The sequence below is a fragment of the Gracilinanus agilis genome, chromosome 3, assembly GCF_016433145.1.
Source record: "Gracilinanus agilis isolate LMUSP501 chromosome 3, AgileGrace, whole genome shotgun sequence".
Lineage (NCBI taxonomy): Eukaryota > Metazoa > Chordata > Mammalia > Didelphimorphia > Didelphidae > Gracilinanus > Gracilinanus agilis.
In genome coordinates, this window is record NC_058132.1 from 119,647,447 (window position 1) to 119,662,171 (window position 14,725).

Consider the following 14,725-nt stretch of genomic DNA (forward strand, 5'->3'; position numbering starts at 1 on the left):
TTCTTAGTAGATCCAGGTCCAAGGTCAAGGCTCTCTTTATGGGCATTTTCATTGAGGCCAATGTTTACACTTCCTTCCATTTCAGGTGATGAAACGAGAGACTTCCAATGCTGAGATCCAGACAGATGGTTTAGCAAACAACTCTAGTGTTTTTGACAGCAGGGTAAGGAATCCTTTTAGTGGGTAAGAGAAATAAGAGTGGCATGGATAGGCTATAGGAACAGTGACTTTTCACCTAAGAAATGTTACATTACTGATTTTTTTAAATTTTGTTTTAGTTAAAAATTATTTTATTTTATTTCTTTGATTTCATGCCTTTTGCCTTTCTTTGTCTGGATTTGAATTTTATGGTGCTATTCATGACTTAAATAACCGTGGGCAGACACTTAATCTCACTTTGAGTTCGTTTCCTTATCTGAGAAATGAGAGAGTGGGCTGGGAAGTTTTCTTCTAGTTCTAAATCTATGGAATGTCATTGCAACAAAACTGTTTTTCTGCCTCATTTTGACTGGAATTTACATGTGTGAGGCATTCATCACCTGTGATGAGTTATGAGATGCTTACTCCATCAACTAATCCAACTATGAGTCATCCTCATGTCACACTGAGCTCCACCAGAAAAGAGAAATCCTTAATGAAAATGAACAAAGTCACCTAAAGAAGCGGAAGCAGATGAGTTTGTCTTCTATTATTCTCTAGCTATACCACAGAACTTATCCTTGACTTTATTTTCAGCTAGGATTGCATCCCTGCTAGCTAGAATTTCCTAACTTATCCCACCCTCAGGCACCCCTGAAGAGAAAGTGGAGAGAGTCAGAGTTCTTTTCTAATCCCCTATTTATTTTCTGCCTTTTTGGGACTCCTAACTTGACATATTCATTTTGCTAGATTAGACCTTGAAATGTTTAAAAGGCCAATATCAAATTGATAAGAACAGATACTACACTTGATCTTAGCCTAAAGGCAGAGAAGTGGTTTGACCCAGAAATACTACTCCTAGGCCTGTATCCCAATGAGATTTAAGAGAGGAGAAAATAGGACATACCTGTACAAAAATATTTATAGCAGTGGTAGCAAAGAACTGGAAACTGAAGGGATGTCCACCAAGTGGAGAATGACTAAACAAGTGGTGGTATATGTTATTATTATATAATATATTATTAATATGTGGCATATGTTATTATTATGTAATATATTATCAATAATATATTATTATATATAATACATATGGTATGTATATATTATGTCAGACTCTATGACATAATATATACATAATATATGTATCATGTATAATATATGTCATAATAGAATCCTATTATGACAAAGAAATGACAAACAAGATGTTCACAAAAAAACCTGGAAAGACTTATAAGAAGTGATGCAAAGTGAAATGAGTAGATCCAGTAGAATGCTGTATACAATAACAATAAAAGCATATGATGATCAACTATGAATGACTTAATTATCAACAAGGCAAAATTCCAAGACAATTCCAAAGGACACTGCTATAGATGGAACATATGGGGTCCAAATATAGATTGAAGCATACCATTCTTCACTTTATTCCCGCCATGAATTTTCCTCTGTAGCAACAATATATACCTTGTTCCACAACATGACGAACATGGAAATATGTATTCTATAAAAATATATGTATGACCTGTATCAGCTTACTTGTCTTCTTGGGGAGGGGGCAGAGATTGAGGTGGGGAAGAGAACATGAGCAAAATGTCAGAAAGTGAATATTAAAAATTCTATTGATATGCACTCTGGAAAAAAATGGAAAAGACCCATATGAGTGTTCTCTGCTCCAGCAATCATATCTGTTGATTGAGTAGTCCCATCCAAGAAGAAACAGATTCCCATTTTGCATGAAATTTTCTTATGGAAAATCCCAAGATACTTGAAGGTGGAAATGGTAAAATGTAAACCTGGTGGATGCTGCAGCGATCCAGGGGGGTGGTGATGGCCACAGGTGCATTTATCTTTCCTATTAATTGCTATTAAAATTAAAAAAAATTAATATCCAGGGGGCTAAGTAATATTTTTTCTGAAAAGGGGGTGGTAGGCCAAAAAAGTTTGGGAACCATTGGTATAGATGCTTTCTCAGGATAATGTTTTTAAGTACATAAAGTAAAAAGGAAAACAGTTACATAGAAATATAATTATAGAAACATTTTAAAAACATGTTCATAGACTCCAGACTAGAAAGCCATGCCCTAGAAGCAGAGGCTTCCATATCCTACCCTGTCATTGTGTCTGTATCATTTTTTTAGCAACAGTAACTAAAATTGTAGGCAGTTGTTTGAATGAAATCTCCAATAAACCGTTAACAATCAGTAGGAACCTATTCAGATCCAGTAAAATTAAGAAATAATTTTTGTTTACTACTTATCATTTGTGCTTAAATTTGGCAGCTGAGGCCTCAGTGGGACTAGTTGCTCAAAGTGGTAAGCAAACTTTGAATTGCTGAAATGGTAATAATGCACAGTAAAGTATATTATGTATAGACACGTCTATATCTGTGGATGACAGTACAGGCATGAAGTCCATTTATCTGTGAAGCAAAAGGATTGGCATGTATGTAATGAAAACTGACTTTAATCCTCAGGGTCATTAAGAGAAAAACCAAGTACATCTTTGCATTCTGTATACCTTCAAAATACTAAAGGTCTCTGGGCTAGGTCAGTATAAAGGGAACACATCATTTTGGGGCTTATCTCAGGGCCTCCTGGAAAAGCCAGGGTTCATTCAATCAATAAAATCTCTGGAAAGGAATAAAGTGTTATTTTCTTTAATACAATGGTCTTAGACTTCAAGAATCTATAATTTCATCCATACAAAGACTCTTTCCCCAGCTATTAGTTTCTATAGGATCCTTAAGACTTGCTGTAACTGCTTGGGGCAGGTAGGTGGCACATTGTAGAATGCCAGAGCCTCTCATCTTCCCAAATTCAAAGATCCCATCTGCCTAAAAAAATTAAAATAAAAAATATTTTTCTGTAGCCATTATAGGATATAAAATGGATAATTTAGATTATATTAAATTTAAAAGGATTTGTACAAACAAAACCAATGCTACCAAGATTAGAAGGAAAGCAGAAAGTGTGTGTGCGTGTGTGGAGGTTACAGTAACTATCTCTGATAAAGGTTTAACATTTCTCAAGCATATAGACGACTGAGTCAAATTTATAAAAATGTGTCATTCTAAAATGGGGGAATCTTACACCATTAAATATGTAGAATCTATATCAGATTGCTTACTGTCTCAGGAAGGGCTGAGGGGTGTAAAGGAGGGGTGAGGAATGGGAGGGTAAGGAAAGGAAGGGACTGTGGGAAGGAGGGAGTGAATTTGGAGTTTAGAAACTTTTAAAATGAATGTTAAAACTTGTTTTTGCATATAATTATGAAAATAATATTAAAATACTTTAAATAATATTAAAAACATAAGTCACTCTCCAATTGATTAATGGTCAAAAGATACGAACAAGGCAGTTTTCAGATGAAGAAATCAAAGTTATCTCTAGTCATATGAAAAAATTGTCCCAAACACTATTGATTTCCCATGTTGTTTTTTTTCCTGTTCTGTTCCATGAGGTATCTAAATAAACAAGGATTAATTTGGAAGCAGGAACTTTCACCAGGCTCTTCTGCATTGAAATGGATGTCAAAAGTGACTTAATCGCCATTGACGCTTCCAAGGGAGGAAGTTTATCCTGATTCCCTCCAAAGGCAGGATGACTCACATCAACACCTGTTTGGTTTCCTTAGTAACGGGGCCCTTCGATTTTCCTGCTCTATTTGCATGCTCACAAGCATGATGAATTGGGCAGGGGGAGGTGGAGGGAGTGGAATACAGAGTGTGCTCTTGGTTTGAAAAACACCTGTGACACTGTTTACCAGCCATCTCGGGTTCTATTTATTCACCTTTTATCAGTGCTACAGCCCCTGCCCTGACTCTGTAGCAGGCTCAGCCTCAGCACGGAGGGGTGAGTCTAGAAATTTCCTAGCATCCTCCCTGAAGGATTTTGGGAAGAGCACGCAGTGGAATTGATTAGGCTGTAACCTCCGTATTGGGAACACGGATTTATCTTTGCGTTTTAGAGACATCTCCCTCACTACATCGGCCCTGGCTGCAATTAGAGCTGGAAAACACAGCCTGCAGCCAAGAAAGAGATGGGGGGAAAGAGGATAAAATGAGAGCTCTTCTCTAGCCCAGTAGCCCAAAAAGAAAAAAAATCCAAGGTTGGTTAAAAAGAACATAGCTGTCATCTACCTGTCTCTGGAAATATTCCTTCTAGTGCGCAAGGAAGGAAGGGAGCTGTCTTTCTCAACCCTGGGGCTTGCCAAGGCAAAGCCAGAAATCTTTCTGAAAAGAATGCTGCCCCAATTTTACACTTATCTGTCACAGATGGGACTGTGGTCAAGACAGATTATGGAGGACAAGGCAAAAAGCTGCTAGAATTAGTAGAAAACTCCAATCTTCCTTAAGCTCAGTACCTTCCCTCTGAGACTACTCTCCCAGGTTATCACATCTATATCTCTGTCTCTTGTTTGTATATTATGGCTCCTTTGCGGCAGAGGCTGTCTTTTGCCTTTCTTTGTATTCCAAAAGCTTAGAACAGTAGGGCTTGGGATAGAGTAGATGCTTAACAAACACTAGTCCATTTTTACGATATCAATAAAGACATTTTTTTAAAATTAAAAAATAAAATTCTAGTTAACTGATTCAGAGCCCTAGCCTCAACCTTCTTTCTACCTGAACCTTGCCTTAGGACTCCTGCCTACTCTAATCTCTCCCTTCCTCTGGACTATTACTGTATTTATAATATGTAAGGGGGATAGGATTGGAGGAATGGGAGAAAGGAGAGAGGAAAGTAGAGGAAGGGAAAGGTAGGTATCGGTCCAAGCCTAGGGGAAATTGACCAGAGCCCTTTGGGGCTCAAATAAAGGATGAGAGAGCAACTTTAGGTTTAGAATAGTGGTTTTATTTAGATTAGGAAAGGGAAGGTCTAGGAAAAACTAGGAGGTAGGAAGAAAGGGGAAAAGGTGCCAAGAGAGAGCTCTGCAGGGTTCAGCCTCCAGCTGGTGAGAACAGAGCATTCCAGGGTAGAGAAAGCTACAGGGTAGAAAGGAGAGTTTCCAGGGTCAGAGCTTCCAGCATAGTGAGTGAGAAAAGGTACCAAACTTTCTCTTTTATACTTTCTCTGACACCTCCCACAAAGGAAGTGAGAGTTGTCAGGGGAAGTTGTAGCAGAGAGCCCTGGGAGTTATAGTCTTCCAGGGCTTATAACAATTTCAAATGATACAAATACATATAATAGAATTGATAGGATGTATTTATAATACATATATTATAATTTACGATATTCATTTGTAATACGTATAATATAATTTATAACTTATAAATGTAATACAATTTAGCATTTAATTTTATTTATCCATTCCAGAATGTTAATTCAATTGAATTCAATAAACAGTTAAGAAATGCCTACTATGAGCCAATCATGTGCTAGGCTCTAGAGAGCTAGAGAAAAAAAAAAAAAACAATCCCTGACTTTTTACTTGGGGCTAAATGTGGGCATTATTACACACACACACACACACACACACACACACACACACATATATATATATGTATATATATATATATAAATAATATAGGGTAAATTGAGGAGGAGAGATTACTAAAAATTAGGATTAGGGGAAGCTTTGGAGTAAAGGTCACCTGAGTTGAGTCTTGTCTTGAAGTAAAAGAAGAATTCTGAGATGTAGAGATGAAGAGAGGGTATGTTAAGGCATTTCAGGAGTAACTAGTTGATCAGGTCTGCCCTACTCACTTTAATGATGGGTTGCCTATGACTAGATCTGCCTCTAAGATAATTAGTGATTAAAAGGGAAGGGTGAGGGGCATGGAAGTGGCTCAGTGGATAGAAAGTCAGGCCTGAAGATAGGAAATATTGGGTTCAAATTTGATTTTAGACATTTCCTAGCTGTGTGACCCTAGGAAATCACTTAACCCCAATTGCCTAGTCCTTACTACTCTTCTGCCTTGGGACCAATATTTAGTATTGATTCTAAGACAGAAAGTAAAGGTTTTAAAAAAAGTGAAGGGCAACTCTTGCCAAGAGTCATCCTTTGTCCCATGATATAAAGGCAAGTTGAGCTGCTTTCTTGGTCTTTTTATAGCAGTGGTTCCCAAACTTTTTTGACCTACCTCCCCCTTTCCAGAAAAAATATTACTTAGACCCCTGGAAATTAATTTTTTTAAAATTTTAATAGCAATTAATCGGAAAGATAAATGCACCTGTGGCCATCACCGCTTCTCTGGATCACTGCAGCACCCACCAGGGGGCAGTGGTGCCCACTTTAGGAATCACTGTTTTATAGTCTCGCTCTCCTTCCAACTTCTAAAATCAAATGAATAAGAGGAGAAAGATGGGGAATTCTCATCTCCTCACATCTTCTCTTCTCTTCCCCCTTTCCTTCATGAACAGAGAATGGCAACTTGCAGAAGCACAAAGCAAACAGTGATATTAGACTTGGCAAGCTTGAGGGACTCTGGTTCCTAGCTGTCTTTATCTTTTTGTTTCCTTTTCTGAACACTGATCAAAGACTTGAGTTTCTGAAAATGATTTTCTTGGTCAAGTTTTAGAATTAAAAGACTGAGAAGTCCTGAAAAGGGGAAGAAGAAGGAGGAGGAGGAAGATCCAAACAGTAGTGCCAAGAGGAGCAAGAGTTTGTAGTTCTGTTTAGCTGAAATATAGATTTCATGAAAGATGATAGTAGTGTATTAAAAGAGACTGGAAAAGTGCATAGGAAACAAAATGTTGTTGCTGTTATTGTCAAATCGTTTCAGTTGTACCCAAGTCTTTATGACCCCATTTGGGGTTTTCTTGGCAAAAATACTTGAGGGTTTGCCATTTCCTTTTCTAGCTCATTTTATAGATAAGGAAACTGAGGCCCACAGGGTTAAGTGACTTGCCCAGATAGTAAGTTTTTGAGACTTTTTGAACTCAGATCTTCCTGACTCCAAGTCTATTACTCTATCTACTATACCACATAAAGATGCCAACATAAGTTTATATTTCCTTCTAGTGATGGTGGGGCACCATTAAAAGTCTTTCAACAAGACAGTGAGATGATTAAATTTGTGCCTTAAGAAAATCATTTTGTCAGTTGCATTGAAGCCAGAAGCAGAATGGCTAATAAGGAGAATTATTTCAACTGTATGTTGAGAGAAGTTATGAGGACCCGAGCTAGAGTGGTAGCCACATGAGAAGGGGGAAGAGAACATAGACAAGAGAGGAAGGATGGCAAGATGTGGAGCATCTCAGGTCTGCCCAATCTAACATCCATAATTCATGTTCTTACTTTCCCCTTCACCCCCTGACTTCCCCCTCACCCCCACGGCTGATGTGTATTTCCACTGGTTTTAACATGTGTCATTGATCAAGACCTATTTCCAAATTGTTGATAGTTGCACTGGTGTGGTAGTTTTGAGTCTACATCCCCAATCATGTCCGCCTCAACCCATGTGTTCAAGCAGTTGTTTTTCTTCTGTTTCCACTCCTGCAGTTCTTCCTCTGAATGTGGGTAGTGTTCTTTTCCATAAATCCCTCAGAATTGTCCCGGGTCGTTGCATTGCTGCTAGTACAGAAGTCCATTACATTCTATTTTGCTACAGTGTATCAGTCTCTGTGTATAGTGTTCTTCTGGTTCTGCTCCTTTCACTCTGCATCAGTTCCTGGAGGTCTTTCCAGTTCACATGGAATTCCTCCAGTTTATTATTCCTTTGAGCACAATAGTATTCCATCACCAGCATATACCACAACTTGTTCAGCCATTCCCCAATTGAAGGGCATACCCTCATTTTCCATTTTTTTTGCCACCACAAAAAGCACGGCTATAAATATTTTCGTACAAGTCTGTTTTATCTATGATCTCTTTGAGGTACAAACCCAACAATGGTATGGCTGGATCAAAGGGCAGGCATTCTTTTATAGCCCTTTGAGCATAGTTCCAAATTGCCAGCCAGAATGGTTGGATCAGTTCACAAATCCACCAACAATGCATTAATGTCCCAGTTTTGCCACATCCCCTCCAGCATTCATTACTCTCCCCTTCTTTCATTTTAGCCAATCTGCTAGGTGTGAGGTGATACCTCAGAGTTGTTTTGATTTGCATTTCTCTAATTATTAGAGATTTAGAACACTTTCTCATGTGCTTATTGATACTTTTGATTTCTTTATCTGAAAGTTGCCTATTCATGTCTCTTGTCCATTTATCAGTTGGGGAATGGCTTGATTTTTTTATACAATTGGTTTAACTCCTTGTATATTTGAGTAATTAGACCCCTGTCAGAGTGTTTTGTTATAAAGATTTTTTCCTAATTTGTCTTTTCCCTTCTGATTTTGGCTACATTGTTTTTGTTTGTATAAAAGCTTTTTAGTTTGATATAATCAAAATAATTTATTTTACATTTTGTAATTTTCTCTAACTCTTGCTTGGTTTTAAAATCTTTCCTTTCCCAGAGATCTGACATGAATAAATATTTAAAAAGGGTAAAAGAAAAAATCATCTTCCTTTTCCTCAGTGATAAAAATGATAGACTCCAATAAAATAAGTTTCAAGATTGTTGTGGTTTTTTTTTTTAATCAAATAAACTCTGGACAAATATGTGGTAGACCTCAATCTTGGCCCTCTTTTGATCCTGATATATATAAAGGCGAGCCAAAGATAAATTTCCAAAGGGAATCAATTGTCCACAAAAAAGTAGACACATTCCAAAGCAGATATATTCCAAAGGGATCCAAAGGACATATTCCAAGGTGGATATATTCTGAGATGATCCCATGAATTTCCAAAGGTGAATTGGTTGTCCATACACTCAAAAAAGAAATGTTTAGTACTTCTATTGTCGCCATGATGCTGTAGACAGATAGATTAAGGTCATGAGATTATAGCCCCTTAAAGAGGGAGATAAGACTTATCCATAGATCATAAGACCTTCTATAGGAATGCTGAGGTTGGAACAGAGGACCTGAGTTTGAATCCTATAGGTTCATTGATTTTTTTTCCTTTGTTCCCCTCTTAGAAAACTAGGGAAAGGAAGAAAGACATCTACTTTATGGAAATTGTTCCTGACATTTAAGCAACCCCATATAGGCTCATAGATTTAAGGATTTTGGATATCACTTCATCCAACCTTAGATATCTTATCTATACTTATATATATATATATATATTATATGTAATATATATATAAATCATAGATATACTACCTATACTTAGAGATCCCCGAAAAATGAAACCACTTGGTAGTAAATGGTAGTCAGTCACTGAATCCAAATCCTCTGTGTGACTTTGGGCAATCCACTTAACCCTTCGAGGCCTCAATTTTCAATTTATGTAAAAAGAGTTGGGTTAGCACTCAGCACAAAGCCTGGCATATTAAGGGAGACTAACAACACTTATTAATGGACCAAGTGGCTTCTAAGTTCCCTCCAAGTTCTACATCTATGATACTATAACATGAAAGGGTAAGATTCCCAAAAATACAATATTGAAGATACAAAGACAAATAATTCCTGTAAGAAAGGAGGTAGAATAACTGAAGAGATAGGAGCTCATTAACTTATTGAAAATTTAACAAGTACAGAAAAAGAGAGAGAGGACAAGTAATGAAGAAAGCCTGACACACCTCTATCTTAATTTTTAGAGAATAAAGGGAAAGCAACACAACTGTGAATACGTTCGTGTTTTTTTTTCCAGCCAAACAAGTATTTTGAATTGTAAAGGATAGAATAAAAATTTGAATTGTAAAGGATAGAATAAAAATCAATCAATTAATTAATTAATATTTATTAAACACTTACTATGTTCCAGATCCTATGTAATCTCTGGGGATGCAAAAAGATGCTAAAGATAGTCCTTACAGTCATAAGCTTACATTCTAAAGGAGAAGACAATACATAATGCACAAGCAAATATATGTAGAGTGAAGGCACTGGAATTAAGAAGGGCTGGGAGGAAGGGCTTCCAATAGAGGGTGGGATTTTAATTGGGAGTTAAAGGCAGGCAATAATTGGAGTTGAGGAGGACAGAATGTCTGGAGGTGAGAGATGGAGCTAATAGGACGTTGATATCCAGTATAATTAAAGAGCCGGTAAGAAAGCAACTATCCTCAATTAAAGTCACCAACCCCAGATGAACTACACCCAGAAAGAACTGGCAGATAGTACTGCTGAAACACTGTCAATAATCTTTGAAAGATTGTGAGGGATGTGAGGGCTACCACAGGAGAGGAAAAGGGCAAATATTCCTATTTTGGAAAAAAAAATGGAAGAGAATGAAGCCTACAAACTATAGACCAGTTGGCTTGACTTTAATTTTGGAAAAATTCTAGAATATATTATTAAAGGAAGGTTTAGTAATCATCTATCATGTAGGAAAGGAAGCAAGGATCAGAAAGAACCAATATCACTTCATCAAGAACAGATCACATCATTCTAACCCTATTTCTTTTGTTGATAGGATTACTAAACTGGCAAATCAAAAGAATAACATAGCAAGAATTTAGTGTAGAATAGCAGAGCATTTCACAAGGCTCTCTTGCCAGCCTTGTGGTCAAATTAGAGAGGTATGGAAAAGACAATGGTAGGGTGAGGTTGATTTAATACTGGCTAAATGACCAGATGTTTCAATATCAATTTGGAAGAAGATCCCAAGTGGAGGTTCCTAGGATCTATGTTTGTCCCTGTACTGTTTAATACATTATTAATGACATAATAATACATTATTAATGACTTGAGTAAAGGAATAAATGGTATGTATGCCTAGCAAATTTGAAAATGCCACAAAACTGTGTGATATAGTTAATGTTTTGGATCTCACTGCTTGGCACACTGTAATTGCTTTATAAAAGCTTGTTGCTTTTGAGGATAAGGATGAGGATGAGGACAAAAGTCAGAATCTAAAGAGACTTCAAAAGTCTAAAATAACAAATTAGGGGCATGTGGGGAGCTCAGTGGATTGAGAGCTAGGTCTAGAGAAGGGAGGTCCTAGGTTCAAATCTGGCCTCAGACACTTCCCAGCTGTGTGACCCTGAGCAAGTCACTTAATCCCCATTGCCCAGCCCTTACCACTGTTCAGCCTTGGAGCCAATACACAGTATTGACTCCAAGACGGAAGATAAGGGTTTCTAAAAAAACAAACAAACAAACAAACAAACAAATAAATCAAATATTAAATCAAATAGGATAAATTCTAATTGCAATAAATGTAATATCCTTTATTTGGGTTCAAAAAGTCAATCTCACAGGTATCATATAAAGGGTATATCTCCCAGTTTTCCTGGCTTCAAGCCCCAACTAAAACCTCACCTTCTACACAAAGCGTTTCCTCTTAATTAATTAACTAATCAATCAATCAATCAATTAAACCTCTTAATTCTAGAGCATTTCCTTTGTTAATACTTTCCTATTTATCCTTCAGAGAGTTGTCTCTCTATATATATTTATTTGCTTATGATTTCCTCCATTAGATTGTAAGCTTCTTGGAGGTATTTCCTTCTAGACCTCTTGACATTGTATAGGTTTATAGTGGTACATACTGGCTATGTCATGACTCCCTCTTGCTATGTGACTGACAAATCTCCTTCTCTCTGGTAATATCTTGTAATCCACTTTGGGTGCAAACATTTTCTTTGGTAATATTCTGTAGCATATACATAACCACCATATATCTCTCCATTGGCCTTTGGGCAACCTATAACTTTAATTTTTTGGAAACTAGGCTATGAAATTTCATGAATTTTTATCCATGTTGTATTGCCTAAAGAATATTAGTGTTTAAAAGATGTGTGTCTGTTTGGGGGGAGAAGCTTGAGATCATGGATTTCCCAAATGCAATCTAGCACTCTTGCTTTCTCAATTCTGCCTCCAGTCCATCTTCAGTGTGGATCCAAAAGACATGTACTGATGAATCTGCTCTATGAGGTATCTATCCATTCCACCATATACCAGCATTCTTTCAGAATTTTTTTTCTTCGTTAAAGTTTTACTGATGCCTCTTGTTTAGACACCGTAGATATTTTCTGATATCCACTCTCCCTATTCCTCCTCACCCAAACAAACCTCTCTTGCCACAGAGAAACACAGTTAAGGAAAACCTCTTTAATGCCATTTTTACTTTCTCTACCACACCGGGAGCTGCAATGTGAGATGACCAAATGCCCCATGAAATTATATTTCTTGCTTCTTTTGGACGACTAAAAAATCCAACTCTGCCAATTTCTTTATTTATGTCTCCAAGGAAAACCTGTGAGGCATCCTCTCATTAAGCTACAACTTCCTTTTACCTTCTAGTTTCATTTACTGTAAGAATGACAATATTGATATAATTCCCTTTTGCCAGGAGTATGTCAACTTATGGGTCTTTGCACAAAGATCTCACATTTGGACAGCTAACAGTTTGTTTATACACAGTCTAAAAACTGGTGTGTATGTCTGTATCCTTATTCCCCGTGGAGAGCAAGAACATCCAGGGCTTGAATTCACCCAGGGGAACCTTCCTGTGATATAAAAAGAGTATCCACATACTTATCAGTTTACTGCTTGCAGGAGCACACTTTGACTGAAGCCTTCCCCTTCCCCTAGGACAGCAGCTATAAAAGTGGTCTTGGGTCCTAACAATAGACACTTATAAATGTTTCTGGAATTGAATGGAGAAGTGAGATCCTCTGGCCCCATATTCTACCTTCCATTCTTTGACCATGAATTTGCAAAAAAGGGAGGGAGCTACTAAAAGAGGAGAGAGTCCCATAAGGCCCCCCAAAAATGATGGCATAAAACTATGACATTTAAGGGAAAGTATGGATATGTGTTTATGTTTGTTTGTTGTTTTTTTTTTTTATGGAAGGATTTTATTTTGGGTTGGTATTGCTGCTATTGTGTGTGGAGTTCTTGGTGCATTCTCAAATAAAAACATTTCCTGTTTATCACTGGCTGGTTTAACATCCATTACTGAAAAGTAAGTATAAACAAGGTTGAAAGCTATTCTTATGAAATGATAGAGACTGTGTGTCTGTGGCTAGTTAGTTCAGTTGGCTAAAGCATGGTGCTAATGAGGCCAGGGTCATAGATGACATACCTGAATAGGACGAAAAGCATCATTTTGTTTCCATAGTAACAGACTATAGCTGTCTCCTGGATAGTGGAAAAGGAACTCGATTTTGAAACAGAGGACCTGGTTTCCAAAACTGACTGCAATTTACTATCTGTGCAAATTAGGGCAATTTGGCTCATTTCTTTATGCCTCAGTTGAAAAAATGAGGGGCTTGAAACAGATAATCCCTTAATTCCTTTCATGTATTAAATCTTTTGAACCTAATCCTGGCCAATCTTCTTATTTACGTGTATTATGGGTCAGAATAATAGAATTCTGTAAGTACAGGTGACTTCAGCAATCATCTAGTCCAAGCCCTCTATTTTATAGATAAAGAAAACAAGGGGCAGCTGAGTGGCTCAGTGGATTGAGAGCCAGGCCTAGAGACAGGAGGTCCTGGGTTCAAATTTGGCCTCAGATACTTCCAAGCTGTGACACCTTGGGCAAGTCACTTAACCCCCATTGCCTAGTGTAATATCATTTTGCTATGCAAAATGGTGACCAGGATGAGGGACACCCAACAGTTTTAGAATTTAGAGCCAACCCAGATGTCATGAGCCAGATGGCAAAAAGTAGTTACTGTCAGGACTATAAAAGAGAAAAACTGGAACAAAAGACTCTCTCATTCCTGAGAAGGGATCTGGGTGGTTGGGTGGGTTGGTCAACCAAACCTATTTAGGCTATCTGCATCCTATTCCAACATTTATCACATCTTCAACTTCTGGACAAAGCTGTGCTTTATATTAATCATTGAACATCAAAGAAGAACAACATCAAGACTCAATCGATTTGGTTAAGGCCAAAGGTGCCTGGCCTGGCCAGAGTGCCACAGAGAGGGAAACCTCTCCAGCAGACAGTCTCAACCTGATTGCCCTTTGATTGACAAACCTGATCATCAGTAGTTTAGTGAAGGTTTCCCAACACCTCTTTCCTTCAACCCTGTTCCTTTCCCTGAGTTGTTGCCATTAAATCTTAAAAGTCTACTTAGGTGAAGGTCATTATTGTCCTAAGGATCAATAATCTCATCCTTGGGTCCGAGGGAAGGGATTGCTCAAAGTCTAATTGCAGTTGTTGGCATTTTCCAATAGTCCATAGCTTTATCCATCCATCTAAACCCAGGATAAGCAACCAGAGAAGCTGTGTGATCCAATTCACAGGTCCTCGCTTGATCACCTATTCCTGGGCACTATTAGGTGGGAGTTGGGTAGTCAGCTGAGTTTCAAATACTTTATGGGAGCTGGTGTTCACCCAGGCTTCCCACCTTGACTCAGCTCCAGTCCTTATGCCATCAGAAGACCTTGGGCCATCTCTCCATGAGGCCCTAACCCATGTCACCACACCGCCCATAACACTAGCCTTTACCACTCTTCTGCCTTGGAACCAATGCATGGTATTGATTCTAAGATGGAAAGTAAGGATCTGAAAAAGAAAAAGAGAAACCGAGGCCAAGGGAGAGGATATAAATTGGTCATTATCATACATTTAAGTGGTCCAAGAGGAAGTAGAATTCAGGCCTTGACTCCTGGGCCTGGGCTTTTCCTAATAAAGCCAATTAAAT

At 37.8% G+C, this 14,725-nt stretch overlaps 1 pseudogene; it reads right to left on the reverse strand.

Annotated features, from left to right (window-relative positions):
* Positions 1-767: 767 nt before the first annotated feature.
* On the reverse strand, positions 768-976 carry LOC123243518 (annotated as a pseudogene).
* Positions 977-14,725: the final 13,749 nt, after the last annotated feature.